Source organism: Podarcis vaucheri (genome assembly GCF_965113315.1).
Source record: "Podarcis vaucheri genome assembly, chromosome: 2".
Classification (NCBI taxonomy): Eukaryota; Metazoa; Chordata; class Lepidosauria; order Squamata; family Lacertidae; genus Podarcis; species Podarcis vaucheri.
In genome coordinates, this window is record NC_138760.1 from 42,360,005 (window position 1) to 42,371,660 (window position 11,656).

Genomic DNA, 11,656 nt, shown 5'->3' on the forward strand with positions numbered 1-11,656 from the left:
TTGTAGATACACATGGAGGATATCTTGTGTTAAAATCCTTTATCTTTAAAAAAAAATTATTTTCCCTGCAGTTTTGTATACAGTCATACCTTGTGTTGCCTTCCGCTCTTCTTACGGACTTTCAGCTTACGAACGTGGCAAACCCGGAAGTATTTACTTCCGGGTTCGCCGCCTGCGCATGCACAGAAGCAATCTGCGCACTTCACAGAAGCACTCGATCGCACATGCGCAGAAGAGGCGCTCTAGTTGCAGACTTTTCGGGTGTGAAACGGCACCCTGAAACAGATGAAGTCCGCAACTAGAGGTACCACTGTATAGGTTTTAAGTTGTTTGTTGGGGGCAATGTGTATATGTGATAGACCTTGAGAAACATTGTGCTACTTGGTATAGGTTTTGAATTTACTTTTACAAGCCCTGTGTTGCCTCCCCTTTAGGAAAGAAGCTAATTTTCTGTGCCAAAATGGAAGCTTCCAAGTGTGTATGTAGTGGGTAGAGAAAAGTTCCCAAGCATCCTTTTGCAACTGGTTAAAACTCTGCACTCTGGCTGTGATACCCATGCTGATCAATCGTCACAGGAACAAGGTGGTAAAAGATTCTAATTTACAAAAATGCACTCTCCTACTTTTATAGTGGAACACAATTGGATAGGTATTAAAACAACAACAACAACACTTTGTCACTTCTCACTATTTAAACCATTTGGTGTGGCCTTTGTGCTGATAACACAGAACATGGTCCTGTCTAGAGACCAAACAATGAGAAGGATTCTTCAGTAGAAGCTTTAGTTGGCCTTCTCTCCACACACTGTGGGGATGACCTAAATGTAGAAGGACCATGCCACTAGTTTCACTTATCTACAGTCCCATGGAGCTGACAAAGAGCTTTTCCATTACACACACACACACACACACACACACACCCCTCTCATTTTGGGGTATATTAATAATGAAGCTGCAGAACTTAACAAATTTGCAATGGCAGACTCCAAATTCTGCACAGACCCATGTGTCTTGTGGCATCAGCACTCATGAAAAAGGTGGGAAGTCTGTCAAGGACTGAAGCCCTGAATAACCTTAGGCTCCATCTAGGTTAGAGACATGGGAAGCACACACTCATCTGAAGGTGGACCCATGTGGGACCCAAGCCACTTACCGTACTTGAAAGTAGCTCCCTTTGTGGTCATTATGGTACTACCAGGTACTTGATTACGTGATTGCAATGTACTGCAGAAGGCTCCCACTTGCCAGCTACGGACGCAGTTCATTGTGACAGGGTGTTTATGGAAGCGCTGAATGCTCAACAGTCACAAGTAGGTATAATCTGCTGCTTTTTTGGAAAGTAGTTGTCCCGTGATTGTAGTAACTTAATGTGCTTCCCATCTTGTAGCTACTGCTTGCTGTTTCGCATCCTGTTACAGCCACTGTGGAAATCCAGACATAGTGATTTGCTTCTCATTTGAATGTTGTTTTGGTACAGTTCCTTTCTGGACACACAAAGAATGTGAAGAGTATGTGGATGGGCACGTGTACATGAGCTTTTTTTTTTTTAAAAAAAGAGGTTTTCTTAGATATCAAAGAGATTAAAACTCAGTCTAGATGTTTTGGTGTCTATGATGCCCTAAAATATGCTGTCATTGTAAATACCAATCCTAGGCATGCTCACTTGACAAACCCATTCCAGATTTAGGGGGACTTTGCTCAGTCTGTCCAGGGTCCCACTCCACTTTGACCCCCTGATAACCGCAGGACTGCAAAATTGCCTTTGTGCATTAGGCAAGTGGGCTACTCAGCTCCCCAGCCCATTGTAACACCACTGCTGTGTAAGCCCAGGAAGGTAGAGAAACTGCCAGCTTCTCCTTCATGCATGGGGCTACATTACTGCTGCCCCATTATCACTGGGTAAGCCACAAGCATAGCACCAGAGCAGTGCCACAGCTGTAGCTCAGTGGTAGAGCAGTGGGTACAGCAACAGCTCAGTGGTCAACTTTGCATGCAGAGACCCCTGTCTGAAATCCTGGAGAGCTGTTACCAGTCATTGTAGACAGACTTCAGCTAGATGTCCCAATGATCCGACTCCGTATAAGGCAGCTTCCTGTGTACGAAGAGGGAGGTCAAATAACAATGGGTACTGGAGTGAGCAGGTAAGGTGTCTGCCCAGTATGGTGGGTGTTGACTGCAGGCCTGTTACTCACAAGGTAAATCTCCCTGAACTTAATGGGATTTACTTCCTGGGAAATATGCATCCATGAAAATCAACAGGATTTATAGGAATTTATTACGAGGTTAGGAATTAGGCCTGGTATAAAGTGAATAATATGCTCTGAATGATGGTACATGCATCCTATTCTAGAAGTTTAGTATGGAGAATATCTAGGCTATGTATTTATCCACTTGGGGTCTTTAAAAGGGGAACAATAAATGTTACAGAAATTTTCTGATAGGACCTCAGAGCCAAAGGATATTGTAAAATTTTAACATAAGATGTTTGCATTGATCTCTGCCTTTTCAACATGATTGTACCTGGACAATATTCAATAATCTAATAGAGTATGAATTTGAATGGCTGAAATAAAATGAAATGCAACAGTATTTTATATTAAGTATCCTTATTGCATTTGTTTGTTTATTTCCATTTGTGAGTTGCTTCCTGTGAAACATATTGAAACAATTTAACAGTAAAACTTCAACAATAAAAACTTATGTAGAATCATATTTAAAATCAAAGCTATTTCATATATAAAAACAATTTCAAATCCTGTGCAAATACAAACTGAAAGGCTTGTTGAAGGAGGAAGGTGTTCAATAAGATGCTAAAAGGCCAAAGAGGCAGCCTGTGTCTGATGGGTAACAGAAGTTAGTCCCCAAGAGTAAATGCTGGCACACTAAACGCCAGATTCCTACAAGGAATGAAATAATGCCCCTCCTGATGGGGTGCTTTCTGCAGGCTCTCTCCTGCAAAACACAGTAGTAGGTGAGGCAATATTTATTGTTGAACACCAGAGACAGACGTGCTTCTATAACAAGTAGTCTGATCCTAACAGTGATTATTCAAAAGTAAATTCTAGTGTTTTCAGTCAGGCTTCTCTCAGCATCCAAACTGATTGACAGTTTGCTCTCTTTCATGGTGCCCCCAAATTTATTACCTGTGCAAGGCTACAAATGGTGGGACCAACCCATCGCTTGTTACATCTAGGCTGCCTCATTCCTCAGCTCCTCCTCGCTTAAGAGCTTCTTTCACTTACAGAGGCACTAAGGCTCCAACACTGGACCTGGGAGTACTAAGTACCATTAAATTCAGCAAATGTGTCTAGGATTCCATTGTAAGCCACAGGGGTCGTAGAGTGCCCATCAGAAAATGTTGGTCTCAAACTCCCATCAGCCCCAGCTACTATAGCCAATGATCAAGGATGATGGGAACTGTAGTCCAACATTTTCTGGAGGGCACCACAGCTAACTCATTTGAAAGGGCTAAATTGTACTAAAAGACACCAGTCAGGCCAATTGGGCTGGTGCTAATGTTGCCACCTCCTTTGGGGACAATTCTTATAGCTTTTGAATACAAGTGAGACACTCAGAGGATGCAGCACTCTTCCTCCATCTCACTCCCCTGCCGTATGTGGATCAACATTATAAGAGCTCTGCTGACACTGCAGATTCTCATAGCGCCCAAGAGCATGTCAGGATATAGGTGTGACCCAGCACAATGCATGTGACCTTTGTTTAAAAAGCTAAAAACTAAAACCCCCACAAATCATAGAATCATAGAATCATAGAATCATAGAATCATAGAGTTGGAAGAGACCACAAGGGCCATCGAGTCCAACCCCCTGCCAAGCAGGAAACACCATCAGAGCACTCCTGACTTATGGTTGTCAAGCCTCTGCTTAAAGACCTCCAAAGTAGGAGACTCCACCACACTCCTTGGCAGCAAATTCCACTGTCGAACAGCTCTTACTGTCAGGAAGTTCTTCCTAATGTTTAGGTGGAATCTTCTTTCTTGTAGTTTGGATCCATTGCTCCGTGTCCGCTTCTCCGGAGCAGCAGAAAACAACCTTTCTCCCTCCTCTATGTGACATCCTTTTATATATTTGAACATGGCTATCATATCACCCCTTAACCTCCTCTTCTCCAGGCTAAACATGCCCAGCTCCCTTAGCCGTTCCTCATAAGGCATCGTTTCCAGGCCTTTGACCATTTTGGTTGCCCTCCTCTGGACACGTTCCAGTTTGTCAGTGTCCTTCTTGAATTGTGGTGCCCAGAACTGGACACAGTACTCCAGGTGAGGTCTGACCAGAGCAGAATACAGTGGCACTATTACTTCCCTTGATCTAGATGCTATACTCCTATTGATGCAGCCCAGAATTGCATTGGCTTTTTTAGCTGCCGCGTCACACTGTTGGCTCATGTCAAGTTTGGTGTCATCTGCAAATTTGATCAGGTTGCCCTTGAGTCCATCATCCAAGTCGTTGATAAAGATGTTGAATAAGACCGGGCCCAAGACAGAACCCTGTGGCACCCCACTAGTCACTCTTCTCCAGGATGAAGAGGAACCATTGATGAGCACCCTTTGGGTTCGGTCAGTCAGCCAGTTACAAATCCACTGAGTGGTAGCATAGTCAAGACCGCATTTTACCAGCTTCTTTACAAGAATATCATGGGGCACCTTGTCAAATGCCTTGCTGAAATCAAGGTAGGCTACATCCACTGCGTTCCCTTCATCTACCAGGCTTGTAATTCTGTCAAAAAACGAGATCAGGTTAGTCTGACATGACTTATTTTTCAGAAATCCATGCTGACTATTGGTGATCACAGCATTCCTTTCTAGGTGCTCACAGACTGTTTGCTTAATGATCTGCTCCAGAATCTTCCCTGCTATTGATGTCAGACTGACTGGGCGGTAATTATTTGGGTCCTCTCTTTTCCCCTTTTTGAAAATAGGGACAACATTTGCCCTCCTCCAGTCTGCCGGGACTTCGCCTGTTCTCCAGGAATTCTCAAAGATGACTGCCAGTGGTTCTGAGATCACATCTGCCAGTTCTTTTAATACTCTTGGATGCAGTTCATCTGGCCCTGGAGACTTGAATACATCTAAACTAGCCAAGTATTCTTGTACTATCTCCTTAGTTATTCTGGGCTGTGTTTCCTTTGCTGAATCATTTGCTCCAAATTCTTCAGGTCGGGCATTGTTTTCTTTATCGGAGAAGACTGAGGCAAAGAAGGCATTGAGTAGTTCAGCCCTTTCTGTGTCCCCTGTTTGCATTTCACCATCTTCTCCTCTGAGTGATCCCATTGTTTCTTTGTTCTTCCTTTTGCTACGAACATACCCATAAAAGCCTTTTTTGTTGCTTTTAACCTCTCTAGCAAGCCTGAGTTCATTCTGTGCTTTAGCTTTTCTGACTTTGTGTCTACACGTGCTGGCTATTTGTTTGAATTCCTCTTTGGTGGTTTCCCCCCTTTTCCATTTTTTGTACACATCCTTTTTTAATCTTAATTCAGTTAAAAGTTCTTTAGATAGCCACCCTGGCTTCTTTAGGCACCTTCCATGTTTCCGTCTCATTGGTATTGCCTGATGTTGTGCTTTTAGTATCTCCCTCTTAACAAACTCCCAGCCATCATGAACTCCCTTTCCTTTTAGTATTGTTGTCCATGGGATCTCACCCAGCACTTCCCTAAGTTTTATGAAGTCGGCTTTCTTAAAGTCAAGAAATTGAGTCCTAGTATGCTTGGCTGCTCCTTTCCGCTGTATAGTAAACTTCAGAAGAGCATGATCACTCGCGCCTAATGATCCTTCCACTTCTACCCCACTAACCAGGTCATCAACATTGGTTAGGACCAGATCTAAAATGGCTGTTCCTCTTGTTGCTTCTCCCACTTTCTGGACAATGAAGTTGTCTGCAAGGCCAGTGAGGAATCTGTTTGACCTTATGCTCTTGGCTGAGTTTGACGTCCAACAAATATCCGGGTAATTGAAGTCCCCCATTACTACTATCTCCCTTCCTTTTGCATGCTTGGCCATCTGTTCCAGGAAGGCATCATCTATGTCCTCCGTTTGGCTTGGGGATCTATAGTAAACTCCCACAATGAGGTCTCTGTTATTCTTCTCTCCCTTAATTTTGACCCAAATGCTCTCACTTTGGCTTTGAGGATCTAAATCTTGGATCTCTTCACAGGTATACACATCCCTGACATATAACGCCACTCCTCCTCCTTTCTTGTCTGGTCTGTTTCTCTGAAATAGATTGTATCCCCCCATTATTACATTCCAATCGTGGGACTTATCCCACCAGGTTTCAGTGATGCCTATTATGTCATATTTAGTTTGCTGTACCAAGAGCTCAAGCTCATCTTGTTTATTTCCCATGCTTTGCGCATTAGTGTACAGACATTGAAGTCCATTAATCATTCCCCCGTGTCTCTTATTTAAGGATTTTTTCCTCCCACCACTAAGTCCGCGTGCTGTTTGCTCCGTTTGGTCTATGACATTTGGATGATCATCTTCATTAATTGATAGACTCCTACCTTCAGGAGCACTGTCTCCCTCCCCCACATTAGTCAGTTTAAAGCCCTCCTGATGAGGTTTCTGAGATTTTTGGCAAAAACATTTCTCCCAACCGTTGTGAGGTGCAGCCCATCACTTGCCAGAAGTCTTCAAGAAACTGCAGTCCGTGATCTAAGAATCCAAACCGTTCCTGTTTACACCATTTGCGAAGCCAGCTGTTCACTTCCACTATTTCCCCCTCTCTCCCTGGGCCACGTCGTTCAACTGGGAGGACAGATGAGATGACAATTTGTGCATTTAGTTGCTTCAATTTCCTGCCGAGAGCCTCGTAGTCTCTTTTGATCTTCTGGAGGCTATTGCTTGCAGTGTCATTGGTTCCCACATGAACCAAGAGGAAGGGGTATTCGTCAGTGGGTTTTATGATTCCTTGCAGTCGTTCAGTTACATCTTGGATCTTAGCCCCGGGGAGACAGCACACTTCCCGAGACATCTTGTCAGGCCCACAGATCACTGCTTCTGTTCCCCTCAGTAGGGAATCCCCTATCACCACTACACGCCTCCTCTTGGGTTTGGTCGGGGTTCTTCCGTGAGCTGTCCGTTCCAAGGTCGCCTTCACATTCCCTGAGGACTGACTTTGCTGCTCGTCTTCATATACCTGATCGACTGTAATGAGGGAGAGATCCTCAAATGGAGTCTGCTCTTCGTCTTCCATGCTAGGGGAGAGGACCTCAAAGCGATTGTGTATTTCTAAGCAATCAGAGTGAACCCTGGGCCTCCTACTTCTTTGAGTCACGTTTCTCCATATATCTGGCTCCTGTGTTGGTGAACTAGACTCCTTCTCAGGGGAGTCCCCTGTCTCCTCCTTGGTGGAGACGGTGTGCTCTGTTGCTTCCAAGAAGAGCTCCAGTTCTCTAATTCTTTGGAGCGTAGCTACACGTTCCTCCAGTTGCTGGACTTTGTCTTTTAAGAGGGCAATCAACATGCAATTGCTGCAGGTAAAGCTGCCTGCAACCTTTGGCAAGATGGCAAACATTGCGCAGGAATCACAGGCGACTGCAGCTGTTCCCTCCCCTTCCATCTTGAGATCGTGTCGTTGGGGTTGGCTACAGAGGTCCTCCATCATAAAAAGCTTGAAGACAGGACAAATAACTTCCCACACACAAAAGAACACCTAGATCTCCCCCAACAAACGTTTGAGACTAGCTCCCCTAAATCTAAAAGATGGATCTAACTGCGCGCGCCGCTAGGCGCGTGCCGCTGCCCTGCAAACTCTGATAAGCTCCTCCCACAGCTAATCCCCTGCCTCAACAGAAACCCTGCCCCCTCTGACCTTTACACAGGGAAAACAGCTAATGAGCCACAAAGAAAGAAACACACACACAAGAAAACCCTTTTTGCTCCTTCTTCAACTGCTGCCCTGCAAACTCTGATGACTGTGTGGTGGAGCAGGATTTCAGGTTTTAAACTCCCAGATCAAGTACCGGTACCTGCTGCCTCAGAGGGAGCGCAACCCCATCCAGAGACACACAAATCCACTCCCTGCCCACATCTGTGGTTAGCTGTGGTTCCTGCACTGCAGAGAGTTGGACTAGATGACGCTTAAGGGTCCTTCCAACTGTATGGTCTTCTCCATTTGAGGATTATTAGGCCGATAATTCGGATTATTAAGCAGAGAAAGAGACTCCTGCATAGCTTTTGCTCGTCCCATTTCACCACGTGGCCTTTGAGGTGAGGAAATAAATATGAAACTAAAAGGATCTGGAATCAGCAAGACGGATGTTTCTCCTTATGCACTACAGAGAAGCGTCCTGTCAAAGGAAACTGCGCCTCTTCGGATTGATTGGGCAGGAAGCAAAAAAGAGGAATGGTTTCGCAAAGGCATTAATTTGGTTTTGCCTTAGGAGTCCATCTTTCTGCTTCTACCCATCCATGCACTCCTGACGAAATACGGGGCGGGCAGTTTGCTCCCGGGAGACACTCATTTTCTGTCCGACAGCGCAGATTTTTGTATATTTTATTTTTACTCAAGGCAAGGGAAAGCGCATTTAATCAAAACCGGCGACTAGCTCTTTTAAATCCTACCAGAATAACGTGGTTCCCCCCACCCCCATTCCTCAAAACAAACTGCACCTTTCAACCACTCCAAGTATTATTTTTTCAATAGAGAAGCAAAGGGGGGGGAAATAAGGGGAGGGAGGGGAAAATTTTTAAAAAATATATAAAAAAGCTAATCGTCTCTAAAATGTCACCTGAGACACACACACAGGTTCTACCGAGATTTGAACTCGGATCGCTGGATTCAAAGTCCAGAGTGCTAACCATTACACCATAGAACCGCACGGCAGCCCTGCTGGCTGAAAAGTTCTCTACTAGCACGTTCCCAAGGTTCTCTTAGGTTCACATTAGTGTGAATAGATTTCCGCTTCATAATTATTATATATATTATTGTATGGGGACGACGACTGTGAACCTGTCATCCGATAGCTCTTAAAATGCCCTTTTGTAAGACCGACAAGCTTCCGATTAGCCAACACCACCTTTTCATACGTTGCACGACAAAAAACCATCTATCTATCTATCTATCTAAAATGGATAATCATACATTCTGAAATTATAGACGTTTTAAGCCCCTCACCCCCAGCAAAACGTTACCATTATGTAAAAGCATAAGCCTCAACATAAAGAGAAAATAATGGCGCATTCCCCTTTCTTCCTCGTTCCCCCTCCCCCCAAAAAAATGTTTTCCATATTTTTTATTTATTTATGAAACCTTTGAGTCTCTGCCACCCGCCGCAGCAAAAAAAAAAAAATATCTAGGAGATCCGCAGGTTCCACCGAGATTTGAACTCGGATCGCTGGATTCAGAGTCCAGAGTGCTAACCATTACACCATGGAACCAGTCGTCCCGAATTGGCGCTCGTTCAATACTTATTCACACTAGCCTACCAAGACCCTCTCTTAACCGAGTCGTTTTGCTCTTTCGAAAAGATTTGAAGGAATAAGTCTTACTTTCTGCAAAAAGAGGGCGCGGGGGAGGGGGACACAACAAAGCTCCAGTACCAGAATAACTTGGATCATTTTAAACCCGCGGCGGCGGCGGCGAATAGTCTTGATTTAGGCTGGGCGCTGGAGGGAGCGCTCGGCTGACAGATCCTTCGCGCTTACGAAGACAGACAGCCCTGCAGCTGGGCAGGAAAAGGCCCCGATAAGGGTAGACGGGGTGTAAAACAAGAGGAGCGCCTCGTTTCGCTGGGAGAGAGGAAAAACTTATTTGAAAATTGTGTTTTGCCCGAAAGGGGCGACCTTTCAGGCAACCTTCTAAGCCCGGAACTCCGTCAGGGAAAAGGAGCGGACGCCGCTGTCTTTGAAACAGGCGTATTAGAGCGGCGGCCATTTTGAGGCGAAGGAGACCTCGCGCTGAGGGAGGAGCCGGCGGAATCTTCCCGCCCAAAGGGGACTGGCAGGCTTCAATTCCTAAAAGGGCCACAGATTATAAAGGAAAAGACTATATAGAAAAGAGGGGGAACACCTCCAGAGAGAGCGAGAGAGGCTTTCTCTCCCTTCCCTTTGCTGCAGAAAAAAATGAGCAGCCTCCTTGCATGAGAAAGACTCTCGATATTACATATCTATTACTGCAAAAGCTCTTCGTGCACGGAGGTCTTCTTAATTATATGCCAGCCTCCATTAACGCCCATCGGGAGGGAAGGTGGTAACCCATTGTGACTCTGAGAAGCACTGGACTCCAGCCTGTTTTCTGGGCTTGCTGGTCAGAAGGTCTGTGGTTCGAATCCCAGCTACAGGGTGAGCGCCCATATCTCTGTCCCAGCTCCTGCCAACCAGCAGTTCGAAAGCACACAAATACAACTAGATACCCAAAATAAAGAAAATGCACTATCTGTGTGTAAGATGACGCCTTATTTTAAACTTCAAAAATTTAGGGAATTATACACGGAAAAATACAGTAAATAGGTACTGCTGTGGTGAGAAGGTAAATGGCATTTCTGTGCGCTCTTGGCTTCTGTCACGTTGCTCCAGAAGCAGTTTAGTCATGCTGGCCACTTGTCCTGGAAAGCTGTCTGGACAAACGCTGACTCCCTCGGCCTGCAAAGCGAGATGAGTGACGCAACCCCATAGTCGCCTTTGACTGGACTTAACCACTTAACCGTCCAGGGGTCCTTTTTTTTTTTAACCTTACTTAAAAGGAAGACTGCTCCATGTCACAAAAGAGGGAGTTTCAAAGAATTTCAGAAGACAAAACCCACCCTCCTTTGCAACTGGTGTCCCCAAAGCAGGAAAACCGAACAGGGCAGGGGAGGGCAGGCTTCAGGGTTGCAGGACCTGAGTTGCGTTTTCCTGGAACCCCCAAGAACCACCATCTGGATCTAGGTGCAAACACTTAAAACTAAAGAACAGGGTGTCCTCTGAGCAGGTGCTAAGGACAGGAATTTGCTTTGAGTGTCCCTGACGTCACAGTCCTTCCACGCAGCAACCCTTCCTGTTATTTATTCCAACCATGTAATTTATTAGGGAAGGGGAATTGTGTTCCTCCCCGCCCCCCGAATTGGCATGCTCCTGTTTCTGCATACACAGACACAAAATGAAGCTCTCTTGGGAAGGTTATATGGGTGGGTGACCAAGGATATTACCATTATGGTGAGGAGAAAGGCAAATAGCACCAGTTGCCCCTTGCCTTCATCTTTGCTTCATGTGGGCCTCATGATTACATGGCATCAGAATACAAATCCATAGCAAAGGTACACAGAAGATGGCCACTCTGATGAGAAGAAGCCTCTGTGCTGTGCAGGCCAAGTTTCTCCCCACAACTCTCGTATGAAGCCAAAAAGGCAACGGATGGGATTCAAACCCACACATGCAGAGCACAACGGATTTCAGTTCCATCACATTCTTCTCTTGGCCACACCAAGAACAGCTTTTCATGTTCCCCAAACAGTCCATGCTGGACAGGAGTTCTAGACATGTGGAGCAGCAGATGACTCGTAGTCCTTTCTCAGTAGTAAAAACACAAACAAGGCTGAAACTGGAACCCACTTTTCGGAGTCCAGTGTATTTCCAATCCCTTGCCTTCATTGCTCGTCTACATCATAACCACAGCCAGCCACAATATCAGGATCAAATTGAGTCCATTACCCGTGGGGGC

At 45.3% G+C, this 11,656-nt stretch overlaps 1 long non-coding RNA gene across 1 annotated transcript; it reads right to left on the bottom strand.

Annotated features, from left to right (window-relative positions):
• Positions 1–49: 49 nt before the first annotated feature.
• LOC309521991 lies at positions 50–770 on the bottom strand. The gene is made up of 2 exons (XR_014214807.1): positions 207–770; positions 50–172 (listed from the first exon to the last, which is right to left on the bottom strand). It is a non-coding gene; the product is annotated as an uncharacterized lncRNA (long non-coding RNA).
• Positions 771–11,656: the final 10,886 nt, after the last annotated feature.